Genomic DNA, 22,615 nt, shown 5'->3' with positions numbered 1-22,615 from the left:
TTTAGCCCAAAATTACCATTTTTACCTTACTTAGCAGGGTTGGCGCTAGAAAGAGAATTCTGAAGGAAAGTTATTCAAAATATATATTTTTTTTATTCTAGGCCCAATCGTTGACGAAAGTTCGGTGTCACCTGAATTGGTTAATAATAATGAAGTTTACGGTAACTTGATATACATGGTTTTAATTATTATTAAAGTCTTCTTTTTTACCTTACTTAGCAGGGTGGCGCTAGAAAAGTTGAATTCTGAAGGAAAGTTTTTCAAAATATTTTGTAACATCAAAATTATGGATACGTTTCAAAAATGATATCAATTCTAATGAAGCTGTTATTGTTATACCGCCGTTTTTTTTTATTCTAGGCCCAATCTTTGACGAAAGTTTGGTGTCACCTGAATTGGTTAATAATAATGAAGTTTACGGTAACTTGATATACATGGTTTTGCCCTTACCTTTAAAATAAGCACTGATAAATGTCTTTTGAAAATAAGTAGGCAAAAATAGGGGGTGTTGTAATATACTTCTTAAAAAGCCATATTCGTCCAGGAGCTTAAGTTCCAAGTCAGTTTTCAATGGTTTCGATTCTTATCTTGCTATATACTATCGCCAGAGCTTTTCTGTGTTCACTAACAGCTATAACGGCGCATGACGCTAGGCACCAGCTAGTTTTCTATATACCTTACGTTTCAGGGGCAAGAATAAAGTTAATCATATCTTCATTTAAAATTTGCATTTTAACAGATAATTTTCCTTTACAGATGATGCAGCAAATGGAGAGCAAGTGGTTGATTTGATTGACCTTGTTGAAGACATTGAGTAAGTTTGTTTTATGATTTTTTCAACTTAAGTTTAGTGGAGCTAGAATCTGAACTTTTCTGACTGTCTATCGATCTGGCAAGAAAACTATTTTCCTCCCCCTTTGCTTGCCGAAGGAGCTGTTTTATAAAAATTTTCCGAAATAGTAAAAAGAAAAGGCATCTTTCTCACCAAATTTATTTGCAACTAATAAGCTAATAGTATACAGTTAGTGCAGGCTCGTGTATCAAAAAAGCTTCTCGTGTGCACAGATTTGTTACAAGCAAACTAACTTTTGATCTGATGCCCTGACCCCTCAAGGATCAAGAAAATCTTGGGTTACAAAATTCTAACAACCCTGTTGCCATGGAAAATGACGTCATTGGTTACCATAGCAACAAAAAATTAAAGTTGAGCGAAAATTTTTTGAATTTTGACAATTTTTCATTTTTCGATGACGTCATCATTTATGACGTCATAATGCTTTATTTCCTTAATATATGAGAGATATATGCATTTTCAGAGATATAAGTTGTGACCTTTTTCTTTACCAGTTTTTCATGCTCTTTCGAATGGACCAAAAATTTTTTGAATTTGACGACTTTAATTTTTTTTTGTCTTTTTATCCCCTCGTTTATTTTGACCCATCCGTTTATCAGGTAAAATATTTCATTGCTTTTAGTGTGACAATTCGTCTGAGGAGATCCACATTGCCAGAAGATATGTTACAAGGATTTGCCAACGTAAACATAAGATCGAAAATCCAATTCAAACTTATCGATTGTACAGGCAAAGAAGAAACTGGAGAAGGTATTGGCGTTGTTCGTGATGCTTACACTTCATTCTGGAGAGAAATTTTGGACATAAGATTTTTAGGCAACATGCAAAGAGTTCGTTGTTCATGACTACTTCGTCGAAGAATGGACAACTATTGGATTAATCTTAGTAAAAGGGTTTCTAGATTGTGGCTATTTTCCACTCACTCTATGCAAGGCTTTTGTGATCAATTGTTTGTTTGGTGACGAGAGTTTGCCAGACAAAATGCTTTTAGATGCATTTTTGGAGTATATCAGCAAAACTGAAGAAAGGTTGGTATCGAGTGCTTTGACAGCGGGCCAAACATGAAATGTATTCGACGACGAATTTTTTCAGAACATTCTGGATGGTCCTGGATAGATATCGATGCAGAACGAAGGTATCGTGCATGAATGTTTACGGGGTGTTTTTGGAGCTAGCTAGGCAAGAGTTAGTGCAAAAACCCTATCTTATGGTATGTACATGGAAAAACACTCTCACGCCACTTAAAAAAAAATTGCCAGATGCCAAAGCTGTAGAGGATCCAACCAACATGAAGGTAGTGAGACTGTTACAAAATGAACCTAAAAGTTTGGCTGAACGAGATGTGTTTTCTTACTTGAAAGAATATGTAATGAATCTGGAAATGAACGCCTTGAAAAACTTTCTTTACTTTACAACGGGAGCTGACGTAGTACTTGTCTCAAAAATTGAAATTTCTTTCATCGCATTTGCAACCAGATCACAACGTAGACCCATTGCTCATACATGTGCTCCGTTATTGGAAATATCTGCCGCATATACTTCCTTCCCGGATTTACGTGACGAATTTAATAGAGTTCTTGCTAGAACTGACTGGGGAATGGATATGGCCTGAATAACTGAACTTTAAAACGATAGAGATCATTTTTAAAACTTTTTTAATACTCTTGATGTTATTTGTCTTAGTTTTTACAGCACATCCGTTTGAAAGTGTAACTATTTGAAAAAAAGACATCTACCTTCGTGGTTTTGACATTTTGTTGATAGTAAATTTTAACCAATACTGGCCGTTTCAATTTGACTTCTTATGTTTGTATTGGATGGTTTGTATCTTAACGATAGGTTATTTTTCCTGTTGAGATACATTTTTTTTATTTTGTGGGAGTGCCTATTCAGTTAATCTTAGGTTTAAGCTTAAAAGATTGTTTAATCCTTTGGTAATGTGAGATATCTCAGAATATAGCGCAAAAAATTATTTTCAAAAATGTTACTGGGAATGATTTACCGTTTATTTTATAGTCAAACTTCCAATTTTTTATTTCATACATTTTGCTAGTTTTTATCAAAAAAAGAAAGATATATTATTCTGAACATAGGAGATTTTTGGGAGTGATTTACCTCTTGTATATAGTAAAGCTTCTCATTTTTATTTCACACATTTTGCCGTACATTTTGCTAGTTTTTATCAAAAAAAAAAGAAAATATATTATTCTGAACATACGAGGAAATTTCTGGAAGCAGTTTACCTCTTGTATATAGTCTAGCTGCCAATTTTTCATTCATGCATTTTGCTAGTTTTTATCAAAAAAAGAAAAAAGTATTATTCTGAACATACGAGGAAATTTCTGGGAGTGATTTACTGTTTACTTTATAGCTTAGCTTCCAACTTTTTGAACCTACCTGGAGGTCCTATAAATTAACTGATGTTCGTTCATCCGTCCATAGTATAAGAAATCCGCGAGATTGGCTCATTAGTTTTTCCCGATTTTTGGCACAAAGATGCAAAATGGTAATGCCCAAAATGAGACCAAGAAATTATGAGACGGAACCCGATTTTCGAAGTTAAAAGACCGATAATGATAATTATCGATAGTTCCTGATATTTCTTTGTTTTTTTCACACAAAACATTATTTATAGCAATGTCCATCATCAAGCATGATTGAATTGTTAACAAAACTGATTTTGGTGGCCGGAACCTTCTTAAAATCGCCGGAACAGCCGAGAATCGCTGGAAAACGGTATTTCTTGAAATATAGATATCTGATTGGTCAAGGGCTGAAATTCTATTGTAATACAGTAGGTAGGATCGAAGACGTAGGATTCCCTAACTAACCACGGTACACTTTTTTTATAAATCTGAGATAATAGACCTTAAGGGGTCAGAAAAAGTGAACGGCAAATTTTGGGTCATCGTCTATTCCATAAAATGGTAGATTTGTGGTGACCACCCCAGCAAAAGCTGAGAATATTTTATTTCAGATACAGGCTTATTAACGGCGCCGCAATAACGTTTGAAGGTGCTACTAAGTTAATCGTCGTCAAAGGCAAGCGAATATAGATATATAATGTAGAATCTCAGTGTTGGTCAAATTTAATGGGGGCAATTTTCCTAGAACCCTGAAAATGGTATTGGTTTGTTAACTAATCGATGTCTGAGCTGAAAAACTGCTGGCTAACTCAGCAAAAAAAATATCGATAATTTTCAATATTAAAACCAAAATATGCTCGCGATCCAGACATCTAAAGTAAACAAACCATGCCATTTTTGGATAATTCAGGGCTACCCAAGCTGTGAAGAATGATTTTTTTCTGAAAAAGCTCCTAAGAAAATGCTGACGTCATCGGAAAACATCCAAAACATCGATTTCTCACCTAAAAATGCCATTTCTCGGCACCAGGTGGTCGAAACATATAAAGTAGCGTTATTCTCTTTTCTACTTTTCACGCTGAATCCATTGGTAGCCTCAGATATTAGATTTCCAGACCTCGAAAAAAATCGTTAGTAAAGGGAGACCCTTAAAAAACTCTATCGTTAACTAAAAATCGATTCACTCAAAAACTACAGGAGATTCGGAGGAAAATCTTTTTGTCAATTCTACATCCTAGTAGGAGAATATTATCAAAATTTGCCCCAATCTAAGGGGTGCCCTACAAAAACCATTTTAAGGCCTTTCTAAATCTCGGACGTTGGTCTATTGAGGGTTTTGACTAAATAGACCTACGATTGATTAATTAACTCCAATAAATCCGCTCGAGTAAGTTTTGGTTCGATTAAAACGTAACTAACCCCAAAAGTTCAATCGAAACGAAGCCCACTTCACCTAAAAGTTCGATTGAAACAAAACAAACCCAAAAGTCGATTGTAACGAAAGGCACACAAAAGTCTGATTGAAACTTAAGAGTTTAAGAGAGCATAGATTAGTGTAGATTAGACTGGTAGTTTTCAGGGGGGATGACACACGAATGACATGTTAAAGGTGTAGTTTGAATAAATTATTTTTGAAATATCGCTATAACGGATTAAATCTAAAAGTGTAATGTATAAGTCAATAGCTTCTGCTACAGTCTTTGGATGTCGCAACCTTTCGTTTCCAACCTCAAACTGTTCGAACTCTGGAGAAAAATCTCTTGGTATTCTAGTTGTTTGAGCAAACTGTTCTATTTTAGACGTACAAACTTTCGCCAGCAGAAACTTTCGCGATTTTCGAGAATTTTCGCGAAAGTAATTGCCTTTGAAAATTCTGAAAAAGGCGATTGGCGAAAGTTTATGCTCGTGAAAAATTGTTTAAAAAGTTGAAAATTTGTAAAACTTCGAAATCAAAATGAAAAGTACTAGTTTTGGCATTTGTTTGCCTTAAAATCCCCATTGAAGTCATATAATACCAGTTTTCAATCGAAATCAAGAAGCATTTGTCACTTTTGAGCTATTTTCCGTGTGAAAATCTTCATTTTTATCACCCAATTCGCGAAAGTTATTATTTATTTTCCTTAAATTCGCGAAAGTAAAAGTCGTAAATTTCGCGAATTTTCAATCTCGCGAAAGATTCTGTTCGCGAAAATATGTACGCTTAAAGTATATCGTCAGTATCCACTTGACCAGAATAATTCTGTTTTCCTCGAAGATGTGGAAGGTAGTAAAGAGAATCGGGTCGACCTGTGACCGTTTCCACTTATGGAATAGATTGAAGATATTGACGAATAAAATTCATGAAGAAAAATCTGATACAGTCAACTTGAACAGGATCTAAATTTGAAAATAAATCTAAATCTATAATATCGTTTAAAAACTTCCTCAACCATCCAATTCTGTCACGTTGCAAAATCGACCAATAAGCCTCGATTCTTTGATTCTGGGGAGAGTTGAGAGAGAAAGAATTGAATGCGTTTTCCCTACCATCAGCGAACCGCAGGAAGGTGTGAATTGGCTCTATTAATGAGTGTTCAGTCCCATTGTCAGCTTTATCAGTCTAAGTGGAACACCAAACTCCTTTACCGCTTCCAAATAATACTTTGCAATTACTTCAGGCATTTTATGAGAGCTTCCTAACTTCGAGCCATATCAAATTTCTGGAGTATCCGTCAATACATCCATTGATACTAAAGCCAAAAGGCTTTAACTTGTCATGGCCGTCGATATGCCAGACATTGGACCTAAACTATGGCAGCGTCTTCTTCTCAAACGCCGTCTTCTACGAAGGTCTACACCATCAGGATCGAGAGCTCCCTTAGTATCAACAGCAGATACCTTATTTGGTAGAGTTTTGTGCATTCGTCTGTAGCCCATTGTGGAACAACTTTCTTCTAGCTCTTCTAAAACTGCTTGTCGTACAATTGCATTTCTGGCCCTTCGATTTCGCAAAGGTCACCTATAAATCGAGTGTCTTTTTAACCAGGCTTAAAATCTGACAGCTTGATAATGCAGTTGTGCTAGACTCGCAATAATTCGATGATTTCCAGATAACTGAAACCTTCACAAAAACATCCTATAGCTGAGAGAAAATATCCACTAGGGGGGTTCAGTTAGACTGAATACAAATTTAGGGCTGTCCCTTTCATTTCATAGTAACAAATCTCCCAAAAATTTATAAATTCCGCGTTACATAATTCAATTAACAAGAAATAACAAGACTGGCTTACAGGGAGATCACGGGTAGGGCACTCATATGGTCCAACCTACGGCCGCCTATGTGCCGCCCTTTAGGGTACTTAGGATTTTTGAGGTCCTCGAAATGCACTGTAAGCGTGTTCTTTTAGAGGAGTGCACTGTATGGGTATATTTTTGGGCAAAAATCACAATAATCGAGAAAATCAAAAGTAGAATCAATTAAATCCATTACTTTAAGGTCCCGAATAGTAAGGGGTTCGAATAAAAGGGGGGTCCGAAATGTTTGTAAAATATAATAAACGGGAGGGTCTGGATAAAAGGGGTGTCCGAAATTTTTTCTGTCTGGCTTAACCATGCTAATTTTATTGAGTATGAGATGTTCTTTGATGAGTTAAAAGGTTATTTAAATCTTTTCAAAGACGTGAGCAAATGAGCAAAAAGAACACCAATTGAGAAAATACTGGTTAACCTCTGGAAAAATGTTTATACTTTTGACTCTTTGACCATTTTACTGACAGCCAAGGCTCATTGCCACCGCAGGAAGCCTAAAGCTTCCGAGGATGGCATTCATAGCTTCACGCATAAAGAAGTTGGGCAAACATCTCATAATTTTGCGCGCGCGTTTTTCAGTATTTTAGTTCCGCTTAACGATAGCCTTCTTATCTTGACGGTCTCTCTATTGTTTTATCATCATCAAAAAGACTTTTCCGGAGTTATTTTGATCTGATTACCCATTTTGAAGCATGTTGCGTTTTTTTACCCACCCGGTATATATACGCTTTTTATAGGAAAAAAGTCGTATGCGTTTTTCAGGCTTAAATGTTAATATTAATTAAAATGGAAACCTTTACTTCTCAGTAATTTCTGAAATCTGAGGCTCAGATTATTCTTAATTTGTTCCAAATTTCAGCCTCGTATTCTTATGAAATTGTTCTTATAAAAAACGTATAGGACAAGGCACGGATGCCACTCTAAGTAGATTGTAAATCACCTTGACACATCTGTTAGCATTTTTAAGAATTTTGTCTCATATGAGAGGTCACTCTTAACAAAAATTAATGTAGGGCTAAGATCATTCCTTTTGAAAGAAAATTTGCTGCGGTGGCACTTTAATGAAAGTTATGGCTATGTATACCTTACAGGCCCTTTTTACGCCGGCGTTGGCGTTCTTTTTGGGCTCGTGGCGTAATAAGGGCCGGCGTAAAAAGGGCCAAAGTTTTGCAATTTTTACTTAAAAGCGGCGTTAATTTTTGACCAAGATGGAAACAACTATCCATTTTCCCTCTATACCCAAAATTTCACGAAAATCAGTGATTTCAAAGGAATTTTCAACAGTTTACTACCGAAAGATGACATTTTAATGTAAATTTTCGTTAATATTTACTTTTAATAATAACTTTTAGCGTTATTTTACGGCCCTAATTGGCGTAAGCCTAAAATTAGGAAAAAGGACCGGCGTAAAAGGGGCCGGCGTTTAATTGGGGCCGTAAAAAGGGCCGATAAAAATTTACCGATGAAATACCGAAGTTCCAGGTTAAATACCGAAATACAGAAGCATTTTAGGCAATTTACCGTCACATGCAGAGCCTGAACCTTTCATGTCAAAAAAGTCCCGAAAACCCTGAAACACGGTGATCTGGTGTTGGAAGTATGAAAAATCGGGGAAACTTTGACTCGTTTTTTTAAATAACTCGAGTTTTATTAGTCGAATGAAGATGGAAATTTGTGTATGTAGTGCAATTGATGTACGAAATAGACTAAAATCTAAAATTTCCGAAATCTATAATAAAGTTTCTTGAAACAGAGCACTTTCGTTTTCTCAGATCCCTCAAAATCCCTAGAAATCCCCTCTCAGATCCCGCAAATCGGAATTCACATAATTCCGACTGTAGTGGTCCTACAGACCTAAAATTTTGACTTAGGACCAGATCATAAATACAATAAGGATAAAACAAAAAATTTTCGTTGATTGATGAATTTTCTACAAAAATTAAAATTTATCCATATTTTGAATCCGATAGCAGATCGCTGTGAAAACACTTTTGCCTGAAACACTTTTTTTGAACCTTTCATGGTTTTTGGGGTGTTTTTGGCAAAAAATGTTTTGTCAGAAAGACCTTTCCTCTCGAGGTGGTGTGTTTTCAGCATTTCCTGTGTTCCTGGGATTTCCAAAACTCAATTTCCAATTGTCCACTAAACCCAAGCCAAAATGCATTTTTAGAAACACAGGCAACTTTCTGAACCATTCAGTCTTTTCCCTGGTGTTCAAGGTGTTTTTCAAAACAATTTTGAAGCTCTTGCAGTGTCATGACTGAACCAAGAAGATAAAAACCGGGTTAAGGGACATTTGGTGTTTATGGTGTTTTTAAAAATTGAACCTCTCATGCTGGAAAGTGTTTTCTGCAAACCAGGTAAACAAGGTGTTTTTAAAAACATGAATGGTTCAGGCTTGCAGCTTTTCGAATACCGCGGTATACCATACATTTCCTCTTAAAATACCGAAATACCGGACAGAAAAAAGTGTATCACCGTAAACCTTCAACACCCCCATAAGGGGAATTTTGAGCCGAGGCTGGGCACTGCAAAATGTTGTTTATGTTCTATAGCAGTATATCTATTTTTTTAGTCCAAACCCCACCTTAGCTATGCTTATCTTAATACGAAAATAGTCAGGACGAAAGATGCTTTATTATAAACCTCGGTTTCTATAACACTCAAATATAAAATATCAATCAGTAATGAATATCGAAAAGTTGAAAATATAAAAACTAGAACTAAAATAAACAAACTATCAAAACTTCGAGACTTGAACTCCTATGTTATAAACCCTCACAAAATGACCATAGAAAGGTTCTAATTTTCAAAATGAATAGTCATGAAACCTGGGGAAAACTGCTTGGCAGAACTAAGATAACCCTAAGATAACACCTTTAAAAACAAAAGAACGTTTACTATAACAGTTTTTGAGGTCTGAAAAATTAAGAACGCATTTAAGAACATTTTAGGTTGAAAATTGCTGAAAAAATAAGCACATCCAGGCTCAGCCATATTTTAGGTGTTCTAGTAAAAAAACAAAACGTATATATTGTGGATCAAAAACTTGCAAAAGCCCCTACACTAAATCACAAATTAAAACTTTGAAAAGCTTTTTTCTAGTAAAGACCATACATAATACTTTTTTTTTCAAAATTGACGGATCAAATTTAATAAAGTAAGGTACAAATCTAAAGCTTCTACTACAGTAACGGGATTTAACCTATCTTCTTCGACTGCAATCGCTGCAAAGTCCTCGAATTCTTGAGAAAAGTCTCTTTGTAGATAAGTTAAATAATCAAATTCTTCAATTTCCTCAATGTCAGGCCTGGCAGAATAATCTAATCTATTTCTCAGATGTGGTAGGTAATAAAGAGAGTCAGGCCTCCCTGTGACTGCACCATTTCGACTTCTAGAGATTATACGTGCATTCCAATCCCCGAGTATGGAGTGTAGATCCTTACGAATAAAATTCATGAAGCAAAACTTGATGCAATCAACTTGAGCAGGATCATCAGATGAAAATAAATCTAAATCGACCAGATAGTTGAAAAACTTTCTCCACCAACCCACTCTATCACGCTGCAAAATGGACCAGTAGGCTTCAATTCTTTGATTCTGTGGAGAGGTTGTTACGCTAAAAGAGTTGAAAGCATCTTCACGACCATCAACAACTCTCAAGTAAGTGTGAATTGGTTCTACCAATGCGTGTTCAGTCCCATCATCAGCTTTAACTTTTAGTGGGAGACCAAACTCTTTGACAGCTCCCAAGTAGTATTTTGCAATTACTTCGGGCATTTTGTTTGAGCTTCCAACTTCGAGCCAGATCAATTTTCTTGAATACCCATCTATGGCACCATGTATGCAAAAGCCAAAAGGCTTCAATTTGTCATGGCTGTCAATGTGACTGTCAAGAGCAAATTATTGACAAAAAATATTTTACATCGACTGTCAATATTTCCCTTTTTTTAAGTCAATGTTTTGTATTGACTGTCAATATAAGTAATGAACAGTCAAAGCAAAAAATTGACTGTTAATATTGACCGTCTATTAGTTTTCAAGAAAATTGATTGACAGTCAATGTAAAATATTTTTTGTCAATAATTTGCATTCGACAGTCAATAAAACTTGCTAACAGTCAATGAAAAACATTGAACATGGGTCTAATCAATGTTTTTTTTGACCTAGTAGTGTTTGGACAGCTTAAAGCAAAAAAAAATTGGCAAGGGACAATATAATGTTATCATCGGGACACCAGAGGCTTTTATTGAACGAAAACTTTGGAGGTACATGCTTGGCAACAATTTATTTGTGCAAAATACCGTTTGTTTGATTATTGATGAGGTTCACAAGGTCACATGGGGTACTGGTACAAACAAAAACATACCATTTTGGGAAAGTTTTTCTAGACTCAATGAACTGAGACCCAGTGCTTGGACCTGGATATAACTTCCCTTATTTAGGAGAGCTGTCACCATCAGTTTGTGTCATCTCTCAGTGTGTTGAGAGAAAGAACCAGACTTTGCATATCTGCAAGATAGAAACCAGGTCTGCACGTTCATTTACTGGCTTTTACACTAGCCTGGGAATACAAGTGTTAAACTTTGTTCACAGTCTAGTTTATGATATTTTTGCTGCTTGTTTAACGCTTGGCGTAGGTAACTCGCCTGCAGGGACATTTTTCCCTGCAATGCAGGTTCGAGCTGATTGGCCAGCTTTCGGCGTATTACTTAGCAGTACTTTCACGCGCATTTTTATAATTTCGATGCAAGCGCATAATTTATGGAAAAAGCTGACGACAAAAAGGAAAGCAAATGAAAATGAAAACATAGATTCATTTAGAAACAAAATGACTGTTGGCTGGATGTCTAAATACATGTGGCTCATGTTTTGAAAGTCTTTAGAGCTTATGAAAGAGTTTTTATGGTAAGTTGATTGTGTGTGTTTGCCTGGGTTTCCAAAGTTCAGAAAGTCTGTCAACAGGGTTCACACACAGACTGCTTATAACATTCTGTGTCAGACTAATCTACCTGCATCAAGCTCTATAATCTTCTAACTTTGTGAGGTGAGGTATTTTTTGTTTTTTTTCTAAGATTATGAGCTTGGATTCCCAGGCTAGCTTTTACACATGCTTGCCACAAGACATTGATATATTTGTAGGACCATCAATACTGCCAGCTGGTTGGATGGAGAATTGATTGCCTCTGACATTTTGCACAGATCGTTGGTGACACAACACATCAAACCATTTATTACTCGTTCTTTTGATTATGACAAGGACAAAGTTCTTAACTCTCTTTTCGACGACGATGCAAGTGTACGAGTTGTTTTGGCCATTAGTGCTTTAGGTTGTGGTGTTAATGTTAAAACGTGGAGTTTGGTACCCATTTTGGTCCCTCATTTGTCACTGTAGATAATGTTCAGCAAATTGGGAGGGGTGGTCGTACTACAGAAGACACCACAGTCTCGAAAAATTGTCATGCTATCATTCATGATTATCCTGGCTCAAAAAGTAGTAAAGTTTCAAAACGCATGAAAGATTACCTCAATCATAGTGACAGCGGTTGTCTACGAATCAAACTTTTTTACCCCCTAAATCCTACTAACGACCCTATTGAATCTGTGCCCCCTCTCATGATTGTTGTAGCTTCTGTGCGTCAACCTGTGCTTGTGCATCAACTGATGTGGAACTAGTCTTCTGTGACCAAAAAAAGAATATATTTATAGAAAGGAAAGTGGAACAATCGACAACACAATGTAATGTATTGTGTGATATTTGTCCAGAACATGCTGAATTTGCACATGAGCTTTTAGCTGACAATTCCACTAAAATTACTTCAGAACAAGCTTCTATTTTACCCACTGCAGGATTAACTGGTCTTACTTCATATGCAACTGAAGTAATCATTGAAAATTTGGCTTACATTGGTGCAATTGATGATATTTTTGATAAGACTCCAATTTAAAACAATAGTAGAAGGGAATTAGGTTATGACCGGAAAAAAATACATATAAAGCTGAAATTTTGCACATAGTTAGGGAAAGGTCTTGGGAACCTCCCATTAAAACCCCCCACCTTCAGCACCTTGGCGTCACGAGCTATGACGTCATAATCCATAATGGCTGCGCTAAAATTTGTTCAAGTTTAAAGTTGTTCAAACATAGGAATATTATATACTGTTGGAAAGCTTATCGACTTCTAAACAACTTTTTTGTTTACGAAATTTTCTAAATATGTACTGAATGTGAGTAAATTGGGCTTAAAGGTCTATGACGTCATCAGGTCAAAAACTTCGGAAATCAAACTTCTTCAAACATAGGCATATTATATACCGTTGGAAAGCTTGCAGAAAGCTGAACAACATTTTTGCTTACAAAATACCCTATAAATGCACTGAATAACAGTAAATTGAGCCTAAACTTATGGCGTCATAATGAGAAAATTCCATATTAAATTAAGTTAGAGCTTATAGCAAGTCGAAAAAAAGTCAATAAATCTGCTATTATGTCAGTTGCTTTTGTTTTTATATTCTAATTATAATAAAATATTTTCATTTTGTTTTTCTTATATTAATTAATAGTGTTTGATTTTCATATTTTCTTTATAATTATAGGCCATGTGCGAATATCTAAATTTATTCCAGTTCCTACACGAAGTTTTGTTAGATCTTTGTTGTTAGTAAAAAGCTTTTGGTGTATGAAGTAGACTCTTGATATTGAGTTTTGGTTGCATTTAGTATTCGAATATCATTCTAGTCTTACTTCGATTTCATTTAGAGTATAAGAAGGAAAAATTAAAATAAAGTTATGGAATATTGCATTATATGTAAGAAAGATTTCAGTGATGTCAAGAAAGTTACCGTTACAAGAAAAGGTCTAAATACTTTGATCAGAGCATGCAATGATCGTGGTTTGGATATCTTGCTCGGGTAAGCTTAATTTTTAGTATAAATGTGGACCTTTATTTCCTTTTAATATTGGACTAGAAGCTAGAAAGAATGTTGACAAGTTTAAAAACCAAGTCTGATCTAAATTAAAGTTCTATAGGAGCTGATAGGTGTTGTGTTTGTGATACTGTACCTGCTAGAAATATTTGATTGTTGATTTCTCCTTTAAGTTTATTTTCATTTCACTTATTGTGTAAAGGGAGCTGAACGATGTATCGAATTCAGAGTCCAGTATCGCAGTGCATGAATCATGTAGGAAAAAGACAATCGATAAGCGTACCCTTCCAGTTCCAGATAACCTCCCAACCCCACAACCAAAGCGCTTACGATCATCGTATGCTGCAAGACCTGTTTTTGATTGGAAGAAAAACTGCTTTCTATGCGACGAAAAAGCTAACCGTAAATATTCGACCGTTATTGCTATAGAAACTCTACCGATCAAGAAGCAGTTGTTGAAATGTTCACGAGAGAGAGATGATGAGTGGGGAGGAAAGGTAGAGGCTCGTTTGAACTCCATAATCGACTTACCGGCTGAAGAAGCCGTTTACCATATAGTTTGGTAAAGTGTGCCAGTGGCTAGATGAAGGAGATGGGGAATTGTATACGCTTACTGAGATTTACGATAAGATGATTGAACTGAGTGAAGGGACTGACTGTTATCATAAAAAGTATTTAAAAACAAAACTCATCGAAAACTACAAGGAACATATATATTTCTTTCAATCTGAAGGACGTAGCGACATCATCGGATTTAGACATATGAGCAAATTCTTCATGGAAGAATTCATGAAAATGAAAGAGCGAACTCCAATTGACATGATTGTAGCTGCAGCAAAAATTGTCAAAAGTGATATCAGAGAAATGCCAGACACTTTACCCATCGCTATTCGAGATGAGGAATTTAGATTACCAAAGCGATTTGGTTCCTGAAAGTTTGCAGATATTCCTGGACCAACTTTTTCCTTCAAAGCTAAAACAAATCAGCATAGGACAATGTATTACCCAAGCTTCGAGACCACGATCTTTGATATCACCTATACCCTTTGGAATTGGTGTAGACCTCGATAAGTCTTTCGCTACTAGATGGTTCGTCGATCATCTCGCAAAGTTTGGTTTCTCCGTAACATCAGATGAAGTTAAACTGTTCAAAGAATCAGCGATAGCCTCGGTTAAACACAGTAATGATCCACCGACCAACAATTCGTCAACCCAAAGCATCGCACCAACTAACAGTTCGTTAACCCAAGATGTCGCACCAACTAACAGTTCGTTAACCCAAGACGTCGCACCAGACAGCAGCTCGTTAACCCAAGATGTCGCACCAGCCAGCAGCTCGTCAACCCAAGACGTCGCACCAGCCAGCAGCCCGTCAACCCAAGACGTCCTATCGACCAGCAGCTTGTCAACCAAAGACGCCGCACCAACTAACAGTTCGAAATTCGACCAATGGGCAGCAGATAATGTGGACCACAATATAAGAACTCTTACTGGTAAAGGAACTTTCCATGGTATGGGTATTATAAGAATTGGTTCAGGCGAAACATCGAAACAAAAGGTAATCAGACGTTTGAAGCATCGTAGTCAAAAAAACCTTTCAGGGTCATCTATACCGATCGTGGAGTTATACGGTTCAAGTTTCAATGGATTGAAGGAGCTGAAGTTTAATTGTCGTGTCGAAGCTACAGAAACTATCACAGCCGCTGAAATGAATCTAGACTTTTTATGGCATTCAGCTTGGTTTTTCGCTTCGTCCAAAAATCCCCGGCCAAGTTGGTCTGGCTTCATGATGCATGCAACATCGCAACCTTCTAATGTAGCTAATGTGAGCTTCCTTCCAATAATCGATTTGAATTCCTCGGACGAAAATTGCATCTATTCCACTCTTTTGTTTGTAATCGACGAAGCCAAAAGATCGAACATTCCTGTCCCTTGTATTACCTTTGATCAACCGTTGTGGCAGAAAGCATTGGGCATCATCAAAGTCAAGCAGTTGAATATCGTTTGCAGGCTCGGAGGATTCCATACGTTGATGAGTTTCCTTGGCAGTATCGGTAATTTAATGAAAGGTTCAGGTTTGGAAGAGCTATTCGAAGAGGTCTACTCTGAGGATACCGTAAAGCACATTTCTTCTGGTCACGCCGTGTCAAGGGCTCTGAGGGCTCATCTTTTGGTTCAAAGCGCTCTAGTTAACCACATTACATGTACGCTGTTGGAGGAAAACAAACTCGAAATCGACAGCTTAGAAGCACCTTATCTAAAAGTAATTGAGGAAGGGTTTACAAATCAAGATCTCGATTATCTCGGTGAAATGGAAGCCATCAAAAATATGGAGAAAGCAATTGCTACTTTTTCAACCAGTCTCTCCGAAAAATCACGTACTGCAAAGCTTTGGCTGTCATATATTGACTACGTTAAGGTTGTCAAGGAATTCATAGTTGCTGAAAGGAGCTGCAATTGGTATCTACACGTCAAAGCAATCAATAAGATGCAGAACCTTCTTGCTGCGACAGGTCACCGCAACTATGCCAAATGCTCGAGAATATACGTCCAAGAAATGAACGAAGCGCTAGCCTCAAGTGATTGGCTGAGGAAACAATTCGAAGAAGGACGCCACGCCGTTAGACGATCGAACAGGTTTTGGGCTGGAATTTGGTCTGATTTAGTCATCGAACAAACGTTGATGAGGTCAATCAAGTGTTCAGGTGGTTTGACTAGGGGACGCGGTTTTGGAGAAAATGTCCGCAATCTATGGACAATGAGCGTTGCTTTCAGCGCCACAGTCCACGAATCAATGGTCCAACTATCAAGCGTCAAAGTTGGCTCAGCTGATCAAAACATCGACATGGGAATAAATCGCCGAAACAAAGACCAAGATGATTGCCAGAAGTTTTACGAATGGATCGAGGTCAGGAATCCGTTCAACATGGTCGACAACAACCTCCACTCGCTTTCAACCGGATGCATTTCAGTCAAAGGCAAGGACAGGGTGAATTGCGAGGAAGCCGAGACTATAGGAGAGAGCATTCAAAAGAAACTGGATGGTATGATTTTTACTGAAGGAAAGATTCTGAAAAAAGATCTTATCGTCAACCTAGATGCCTTGACAAATAGCACAACAGATGAGGGAAATAAAGATGCAGTGACTGTAAATCCGACACTACTCTTCACAAGACTTGCTGCGATTGCAGAACGAGAGGAAAATGTGGAGCAGTACTTCGACTACGAATTAAATCACCAACCACTTTCGTTGTTCAAGAATGGTTTAATGCGGAAGCCCGAAAAATCTGCGCTCAAAAAACAAGTACTAGCAGATAAAGACGCCGTCACTGTGAAACCGTCGAATGTGAAATATGTGTTGGATGGTGGAGCTCTACTTCACAGAGTTCCGTGGAGTAAAGGAATGAAGTTCAAGAGCATTGCTGATGCGTACTTGTCTTACGTGAAGAGACATTACGGGTGTGCAAAGATCGTATTCGATGGGTACAATGATCCAAATTCAATCAAAGGAAACGAGCACATAAGAAGATCGTCGAAAGGCTCATCTCGTGACATTCAGGTGATAGCAGAAAATGAAGTGCCTTACTCGAAGGAGCGGTTTCTCTCGAACAACCACAATAAAGGCCAATTGATCAATCTATTGCAAGATGTACTTCAAGCGAATGGCCACATCGTCAAAGTTTGCAAAGGTGATGCTGATGCAACAATCGTAAGAGAAGCATTAGATACCGTTCTTGAAACAAACACAGTTGTGGTAGCTGATGATACTGACGTTGCAATCATGCTTCTCTATCATTGGAAAGACACAGATAATGACAAGTTCGACATTTATCTTTTGCAAGAAAGTTTTTCAAGATACTGGAGTATCAAACTTGCATCCAAGAAAATCGAAGATGTCAAAGAGCACTTACTGTTCATTCATGCATGGTCTGGATGCGACTCAACATCAATGATATTTGGGAAGGGGAAACCAAGCTTCCTTAATCTCGTCCGCAAGTCGAAGAAAATACAAGCCGCTTCCAGAAGTATGACAGATGTTTGGGCAGATCAAGCAACCATTGGAAACATTGCTGTTGACGTCTTTGTCGAGTTGTATGGTGGAAAGAAAGATTCTTCGTTAAGACAACTGCGGTGAGCTCTACTGTAAATTAATAATTCGAGATCTTTGTCACTAATAACACTATACCAAAAACCCGTCTGTTTAATTGATTGCACACTTTCACGTCCCAACTGATTTCAAAGAAGAACCTATAGCAATTTTACTTAAAACATAATTTTTTTTTTCAGCTACAACAAATATCAGGAGATGTTGGCGAATGGATTGATTGAGCCTGAGAAACTTCCACCATCTGAAAGGAGTGCATACCATCATGGGTTGAGAGTGCATATTCAGATAACGCAATGGCTGTTGCTTGACGAGGACGACGAGACATTTATTCCGACAGAGTGGGGATGGGTCCGAACAGATGATCACCTTCGCCCGATCCCGACTGACAAGGTTATAGCGCCACCTGAAATTCTTAAAGTCATCCGCTGTAAATGCAAGTCAACCTCAAAGAATCAATGTGGGACAAATCTTTGTTCGTGCAGGAAAAACGGTTTGAAGTGCATGTCTTCGTGTGGTGATTGTCATGGAGAGGATTGCGCTAACAAAAAAGTAAGTATTAACTATACCCATCAAATAGAAGACAAAGTAATATACCTCGCAGAAATTTACGACTAAAATCTCAGACTAGACAGTCTACACGAGACAAATAAATAGTGAAGATATATATTATTCTTTCCTTTCGTTAACTTCTTCAGCTGGTGGATCAATATGACGAGGGTGAAATAGACGAAACCGATCCCCAACATGATGATGGAAACCGAAACGTCTTCAAAGATATTTTTGAGTGAAAGAAGTTTTTAAATTCTAAAACGTTGTCTGAATTTATTGGACTATACCCTTCGATAATCTAATTTTGAAAATAACCAAAATAAAGGACCAACCAAAATTTCTCTTGAAATTAGGACATGATGACGTCATAGCTTTAGGCTCAATTTACTGCTATTCGGTGCATTTACAGGGCTTTTTGTAAACGAAAATGTTGTTCAGTTTTCTGCAAGCTTTCCAACGGTATATAATATGCCTATGTTTGAAGAAGTTTGATTTCCGAAGTTTTTGACCTGATGACGTCATAGACCTTTAAGCCCAATTTACTCACATTCAGTAAATTTTTAGAAAATTTCGTAGGCAAAAAAGTTGTTCAGAATTTGATAAGCTTTCCAACGGTATATAATATTCCTATGTTTATACAACTTAAAATTTGGACAAATTTTATGGCAGCCATTATGGATTATGACGTCATAGCTCGTGACGCCAAGGTGCTGAAGGTGGGGGGTTTTAATGGGAGGTTCCTAAGACCTTCCCCTAACTCTGTGCAAAATTTCAGCTTTATATGTATTTTTTTCCGGTTAGGTCGTTTATTCACCTAATTCCCTTCTACTACAAGCAAATATCGCATGCAATTTTGGTAATCATATATGAAGATTTTAATGACATTGATTGCCTAGGTCAATATGTGGAACCATGTGATAACTTTGGAAACATTTACTATAATGAAACTGTTCCAACAGATGATGAGGAGGATGATGGACATTGCAGTGATGAAGATTTCTTTGCACTTGAAGATTAGTATTCTAGCCAAATTAGTTACTCCCGACAAGGTTACTTGAGTGTCTGTATGGGAAACCAACCTAAATGTGTTTTTTTGTGTTTACTGTCTAAATGGATAGTTGTGAAATGTTTTGCTTTCTGTTACTTAGGGTGTACTTTGGGTCTAACAAACGGCTGAGATGGTCTATTATTTTTACTGTTATTATTACACATTTTTTTAATTTTTAAGAAACATGAGGCTCAGAATGCCTAAAAAATAAGAAACATCTAAGAAACATGCTGAGGCTGGCTGAGGCTGAGAATGAGAAAATAGTATTTTTTTCTTTGCATGAAAAATAGGCTGACGATGTCAAAAGGTTTAGAAACGTGTAAGAAACATTTAAGGCTCAAAAGGCCGATTTCTTTTGTTGAGGCGGCTTGGTAAAACTAGTTTAAAAAAAACGTGTATTCATCTACTTCTTTCTCTACAATTTGATATAATGTATAAAATGAAGGTTCCTGATTATAAACAAATAATGAGTACGCTTCGTACATACAAAATATAAATGCTAACAACATAGAATAACGTGGATTAAATCGTGGATTAAATCATGGATTAAGATTTAGAAAACATTTTTTGTTCGCTTCTTCAACTAAAAAACGCTTGCTTGCTGTTTTGATTTCTATCCTAGATTCTATCAAATGGTTCAGCCTTTTAAGTAGAAATCATTTTGTGCATACATAAAAGCTAATTTTATTATAACTTTGATCATTTTATTTTGTTACCTTGACCACGGCATAGAGTTTTCGGCTTATTGCGGACACTGTAGTTAAAACAAGAGAAAAACTTAGCTAATTTTTGACTCATGATTATTAGCCTTTCCCACTTTACACTGTCCAAAATTTACACTTAAAAACACTTTAGATTTCACAGAACCTCAAAGGCTGTTATGCTTAACGAAAACCAATCGAATATGAAAGGACTCAGCATCCGGTTGTCCCCTATGTCGTAAAAACCGCACCTAACGGGGATCTGCGACAACAGTTGTGAAAGGTTCACTACACAAGGTTATTGTGGTCATTGTCTAGCCGTGGCACTTAAAGAAAATCAGATGAAGAAATACGTTTCGTTCTTTAAACGTATGAAAAGCGGAACAATTTTGACCAAAGCAGTTTCCTCAAACATCAATAAAAAGGTGACAGGAAAAAAGTGCCTACGAGAAAGCGCCAACGAGAAAACCACCCTAGCCCAGTTAAGATATCTTTGGCCGCTGCCATTCGTACTCCTAATCTGCAACCGTTTCAACCCACTTTTCCTTCATACCAGTAAATCGTACCTTCGCATCAGCTCCATTTTCCTACATGTCAGCAAATTGTACCGTCGTATCAGCCTTCTTTTCCACCATTGCCAACGGTTCAAAATACTGCTATTCCCGAGATTCAACAACCTCATCCATCCAAATCTAAGTAACGAAATTATTTGTCACTAACTTAAAAAGTGTTTAAAACAATAAAATGATTTCCCCGAGGAGATTAGGCTTTTTTTTATGAAAAGTATATGAATAGCGTCGTTACTACGTTTTATTAAAGGTCCATGCCACACTTATTCCTTAATTACTCATGATGTAATTACTTAAATTCATTTTTTCAAAAGCAGCTTGTTCTTAAACATGTCAAAGAAGCAAAAACATAAGGTTTTATCTTCATATTCTGAAATTGATTTTTCAATATGACCAGAGCCCTTAATTCGTCACTATCTAGCACAAGATATTTCACGATTTGAATCGCTACTAGTGCAAAAAATGTGTACGTGTCTTGATTCCTGCCAAAACTCTGTCCTAGTCCATATCTATATGATAATGGTGTCTACAGCCTTTTTCAGAGCTAGTTTTGTTTCAATCGGGAAATTAAGTGTTTTTTTATGACATTAAAATTTAAGAAGTGTCCTCTTCGATAAAGCCAATGAAATGGCAAAACGTTGTCTTTGACGAAGGCCGTTAGTTTGTAAATATAGATTTATTTTAGCTATTTTATATTAACTTTTGTAAGTTTATCTCTTAAAAACCAAGTATTTAAGCTACCGAAACTCCTAATTTCAGTTAATGCCCCTAACATTATTACTAAAAAGATCCCTTTCTCATTTTAGGCAAAAATGGGTGCTGGGTGTGCGGACGATAAGGGTCGGACGATAAGTCTCTCAAAGTGTAATAAACATTTCGAAAATCGACTCTCCCAAGATGGGTTTTTAATTATTTTTATCTTTCTACTAAAATATCACTTTTCGCTGAAATTTAGTTTTCAATCATTTAAGCCTCAAATACTGGGCTACGCATCCAACATTCAGGTCCCACCCAAGAGCATTTCTCCTTAAGTATTTCGTGTCACCCAATGATAGGTAATAAGTAGAAAGCCAATAATCAAAAATTTCAACGGCCGTTTTCCCCATTTCTCTTTGCTTTTATTGAAGTTTCCAGAAGAGTTAAAAAATTTTCGCCGGTCGTGGTCCCTGGTCGTGGTCGCCATTTCTGGTTGATGTTTAGAAATTCCCTTAATAAAGACCTTAAAAACTGAGAGTGTCACAGTGATCTTTCATTTGATTATTTTGGCTAATATCCCTTGTATCTCCTTAAGTAGTGCTCATAAGAAGATGAAATTTGGTATATAAAGTCTCCTTATAGCAATGTAAAAGAAGGATAAAAGGTTTTTTGATACATCAAACTGTTCACTAGTTATTGGGCACTTTCGTTTTCGAGAGATCGCTCTATCCCGTCCTCATCCCGGTTGAGATCCCTCTAAATCGGAATCAAGATAATTCTGGATAGGAAAGTGCTAGAGACTTGAAATTTTCACATAATGTAATTTTCACATAATGTAATTATACTTGTCCTCTAAAGGATAAAAGAAAAAGAAAGCATTTCTACTCAGTTAATTTCCTAAAATTTGGCTAAAAGAAGGAAATTTGAATCCGATTAATTCAATCAAAGATCGCCGTGACACATCTTCTCCAGTCATGTCAGAACAGCTTGAAGATAGTTTGATAAAATGCACTGTCTGTGGTATTGATCTTTCTCATTTACGTGGAAATTATTGCAACATCAAACGTCATGAAGACAAATGTAGAAGATTGAAATCCAAAAGGTCCGCTCCAACAAATCAAAAAACATTTATTACAAAGTTTTTCACAAAAACGCCACGCATCCAACCACCACCATATCCAAATGAGAACCTACCACCACCAAATCCAAATGAGGGCCTACCTCCAACACCAAATCCAAATGAGAACCTACCACCACCAAATCCAGATGAGAACCTACCACCACCAAATCCTGATGAGGGCCTACCTCCAACACCAAATCCAAATGAGAATCTACCAACACCAAATCCAGATAAGAACCTACCACCACCATATCCAGATGAGAAGCTACCACACCAAATCCAAATGAGAACCTACCACCACCAAATCCAGATGAGAACCTACCAACAACAAATCCAGATGAGAACCTACCACCACCATATCCAAATGAGAACCTACCACCACCAAATCCAG

At 36.9% G+C, this 22,615-nt stretch overlaps 1 long non-coding RNA gene across 1 annotated transcript; it reads left to right on the top strand.

Annotated features, from left to right (window-relative positions):
• The first annotated feature begins 382 nt into the window (after positions 1-382).
• On the top strand, positions 383-1,616 carry LOC136818063 (uncharacterized). Its single transcript, XR_010848197.1, has 3 exons — positions 383-420; positions 757-814; positions 1,476-1,616. It is a non-coding gene; the product is annotated as an uncharacterized lncRNA (long non-coding RNA).
• The last annotated feature ends 20,999 nt before the right edge of the window (positions 1,617-22,615 follow it).

Source organism: Clytia hemisphaerica, unplaced genomic scaffold (genome assembly GCF_902728285.1).
Source record: "Clytia hemisphaerica strain Z4C2 unplaced genomic scaffold, Clytia hemisphaerica genome assembly, whole genome shotgun sequence".
Classification (NCBI taxonomy): Eukaryota; Metazoa; Cnidaria; class Hydrozoa; order Leptothecata; family Clytiidae; genus Clytia; species Clytia hemisphaerica.
Note: the sequence above shows the minus strand (reverse complement) of the source record. Positions and strands in the feature narration are given on the sequence as shown.